This window comes from Bison bison, unplaced genomic scaffold (assembly GCF_000754665.1).
Source record: "Bison bison bison isolate TAMUID 2011002044 unplaced genomic scaffold, Bison_UMD1.0 scf7180017864482, whole genome shotgun sequence".
Lineage (NCBI taxonomy): Eukaryota > Metazoa > Chordata > Mammalia > Artiodactyla > Bovidae > Bison > Bison bison.
In genome coordinates this window covers 6,319,448-6,323,402 of record NW_011495042.1, presented here as the reverse complement: position 1 = coordinate 6,323,402, position 3,955 = coordinate 6,319,448, and the positions used below count along the sequence as shown (strand labels likewise).

The window sequence follows — 3,955 nt, the reverse complement described above, 5'->3', positions numbered from 1 at the left end:
AGCCACAGGTACACTTATGTCCCCTCTCTCTGGAGTCTCCCTCCCATCTCCCACCCCACCCCACCCCTCTCGTTGTCACAGAGTGCGGGCTTGAGCGCCCCGTGTCACGCAGGGCATTCCCACTTGCTGTTTATTTTGCATACGGTGAGGTGCATTTTCCATGCTATTCTCTCAATTTGTCCTACCCTCTCCTTCCTCTGGGCTTCCCCTGTGGCTCAGCTGGTGAAGAATCTGCCTGCAATGCGGGAGACCTGGGTTCGATCCCTGGGTTGGGAAGATCCCCTGGAGAAGGGAAAGGCTACCCACTCCAGTACTCTGGCCTGGAGAAAGCCTGGAGAATTCCTAGAGAATTCCATGGACTGTGTAGTCCATGGGGGTCACAGAGAGTCGGACACGACTTAGCGACTTTCACTTTCACTGTTTCTCCTTCCTCCACTGTTTCCACAAGTCTGTTTTCTATGCCTGCATCTCCATTGCTGTCCTGCAAAAGGTTCACCAGTACTATCTTTCTAGATTCCACATGTGTGCATTAATGTACGATATTTGTCTTTCTCTTTCTGACTGACTTTAGTAGTGCTTTTAATGTGTTTGTTAAAAGGGTTTGGTGGGGGCAGGAACCTGACTCAAGCCACTTTTCTGCAGTTGCCTTCTAAGCCTTGATTTAAACATCCCCACTGTGTGTGTGTGTATGCTCAGCTGTGTCTGACTCGCTGTGACCCCACAGACTGGACCCCGCCAGCCTCCTCTGTCCATGGGATTCTCCAGGCAAGAATACTGGGGTGGGTTGCCATGCCCTTCTCCAGGGGATCTTCCCTACCCAGAACCCGGGTCTCCCACATTGCAGGCAGATTCTTCACCATCTAAGCCACCAGGGAAGCCCCTAGGGGTTTTCAAAGAAGTCTTTGAGTCGTGTGTTCAGTAAGAAGCACACTTCATGACAGGTTGCGGCGAGTACTTACACACGCATGAGACTGAAACCAAAGTTTCACAAAGTGATGCGCGCAGCCTTGTCGTCTGTAGGACTCTCTTCTCTCCTGTTCGCCTTCTTAACAACCATCACCCTGACCCCCTCGGTTGATTTCATGACCCACTAGTACATCTTTGTCTGGAATTTGAAAACCTGGCTTCCTAGGCAGAAATTTCTCCTGCGGTTCGAGCTTCCCAGGGCTGGGTTTGGTTGACTGGGGTCACCTGGGAAGCCAGGACTGGGAGAAATGCCCGAAGACCCTTGGTGGATCCGATTCCACCCCGCCATCAAGCCACCAGCCCTGAGTCTCTGTCACCAGCAGCCACGGGCCCTGGCCCCACCCAAGACCTGTCCTTCGTGGCTTGACTTCAGGTGCAGAGAGCCAGGCTGGCACATCCCGGGTGGCTCTGGACACCTCCCTGACCAGCTGCCAAGTGGCACGGAGTTGCCCCCGCTCTGGGTCAGCCTCCGGAGTCATCACTGCCATAAATAGCGAGAGGAATCATCTCGAACATGGACGGAGCTCTTTAGCAACGTCCACTGTGCCTCTGAGGGTTTGCACGATAGTGGATTTTCTCCCGCTGTGGCCCTGGGACGGGCACGGTGCTGCCCTGTGTAGGGACGACCACCAAGCCCTGCATGCCGTCTCTGTGTCAGACTCCGCTGGCACCGCAGGTGCCTGCTGCCCTCGCAGTAACCATCCGTGCCATGGTGGTGCTCCACCCCACAGATGCGGAAACTGAGGCTCAGAGTGGTGATCCGACCGCCCGTTCACCCCCGGGTCACACAGGACATGAACTCTGGTCGATCTGACTGGTGCCAACACCACCCAGCAGGGCCCTCCCCCGGCCGCTCCCCCAGGCTGGAGCAGACTCTGGTCCAGCCCTTCCCCCCGCCCCGAGGCCTCTCACTGGTTAATGAGTAGCCCAGGGCAGCCTGGAAGCCAGGTGCCTACCGCCCTGAAGCTGGAATGTGCATTCTGCTCCAGATAAAGACACTCTTGTGCAAGGGGCTTGGCCCTTAGAGGCGATCCACAGAGGCAGGCCACACGTTCCTCTCTTCCAAGGCTTGCTGATCCGTCCACACTTGGTGGGAGCCCATTTGACAAGAGAGGCTTATCTGACGCCTCCTCCAAGCAGCCCTTCCGGTTTAGTCTTCCTGCTGGGTCTCCCTGGCCGCGGACTGGCAGGGAACAGGGTCTGGAGGGCTGTGTCTTTAGAGAACAGTTGCCTTCTCTGACGTCTCGGCTCCGCTGGGTGTCTGGACTTAAGTTCCCACCTGAGAAAGGGCACAATGATCACTCAGGGGCCCCCACAGAGTCGAGGATCTGACCGATGTGTGTGTGTCTGTCGGCTGGTCAGCAGACCCTGGGTTACTAATGAACCCGCCAAAAGCAGTATTCCTGACCTGGAGGGCAACCCATGTGGTGGAAAGTCCATGGAGCTGGAGAGTCAGCCAAGCCGGGCTCAAATGCCAGCTCCAACCCTGGCCAGCTGTGTGACCTCGAGGGCGGTCACTGGCCGAGCCTCTCAAAGCTTCCTCTTCCCTACCCAGCTGTGAAATGGAGCAGTGAGAGCCCTGGGAGGGGGAGACAGTGGAAAGTCAGTGGTAATGACTGGTCCTCCCAGGGGGTTTGGGAGGGCTGGAGCTCGTAACAAAGTTGGTGCCAGAACCAAGTAGCATTTCTTATCTCCTCTCCCAGGTGGGATCCCTGAACAACAGCCCCCACCCCGCCGACCTGAAAATCAGATCCACCCTCTTGGGTGCCCTGGAATCTGAGGAAGGGGGGTCTCTTTGGGCTTATCGTAAGAGTTCCTGTGGGCCTTCTCCATCTGCGCCTCCTCAACCATCCCCACCCACCCCGCCCCAGCTTGTAAACTCTGACGGAGTTAGGGGTGGCAGTACAGGCACCCGGCGACCACCCACCAAACTTGCTGCTTCGAAGGGCCTAGACAGAAACGTCTTTGTTCCCTGATTATGTTATATGATTTTTTAAAAACAGAGACACCTTTGACATACAACGGTAGTGTAAATTTAAGATGCGCAGTGTCTCGATTTTGTCCACTGCTGTTGCGGTACGAGCGTCACTGTAGCATTTACTTAACACCTCCACTCCATCACTGAATGATTTCTTCTGGTGTGGAGACGTTACACGCTTTTCATACAGAAGTTCGGAGAGCACAGAAAACTCGTAAGAAGAAAATCAAGTTCGTCTCTAGTCCTGCCATCCAGAGATAACCAACCTCAGTTCAGTTCAGTTCAGTCGCTCAGTCGTGTCTGACTCTTTGTGACCCCATGAATTGCAGCAAGCCAGGCCTCCCTGTCCATCACCAACTGCCGGAGTTCACTCAGACTCACGTCCATCGAGTCAGTGATGCCATCCAGCCATCTCATCCTCTGTCGTCCCCTTCTCCTCCTGCCCCCAATCCCTCCCAGCATCAGGGTCTTTTCCAATGAGTCAACTCTTCGCATGAGGTGGCTAAAGTACTGGAGTTTCAGCTTTAGCATCATTCCTTCCAAAGAAATCCCAGGGCTGATCTCCTTCAGAATGGACTGGTTGGATCTCCTTGCAGTCCAAGGGACTCTCAAGAGTCTTCTCCAACACCACAGTTCAAAAGCATCAATTCTTCGGCGCTCAGCCTTCTTCACAGTCCAACTCTCACATCCATACATGACCACAGGAAAAACCATAGCCTTGACTAGATGGACCTTAGTTGGCAAAGTAATGTCTCTGCTTTTGAATATGCTATCTAGATTGGTCATAACTTTCCTTCCAAGGAGTAAGCGTCTTTTAATTTCATGCTGCAGTCACCATCTGCAGTGATTTTGGAGCCCCCCAAAATAAAGTCTGGCACTGTTTCCACTGTTTCCCCATCTATTTCCCATGAAGTGATGGGACCAGATGCCATGATCTTCGTTTTCTGAATGTTGAGCTTTAAGCCAACTTTTTCACTCTCCACTTTCAATTTCATCAAGAGGCTTTTGAGT

General features: G+C 53.8%; 1 protein-coding gene across 3 annotated transcripts in view; it reads left to right on the top strand.

Moving 5' to 3' along the window:
• The window catches only part of SLC6A6 (solute carrier family 6 (neurotransmitter transporter), member 6), an 85,233-nt gene that overhangs the window by 14,658 nt on the left and 66,620 nt on the right, over window positions 1-3,955 (top strand). The window lies entirely within an intron of this gene.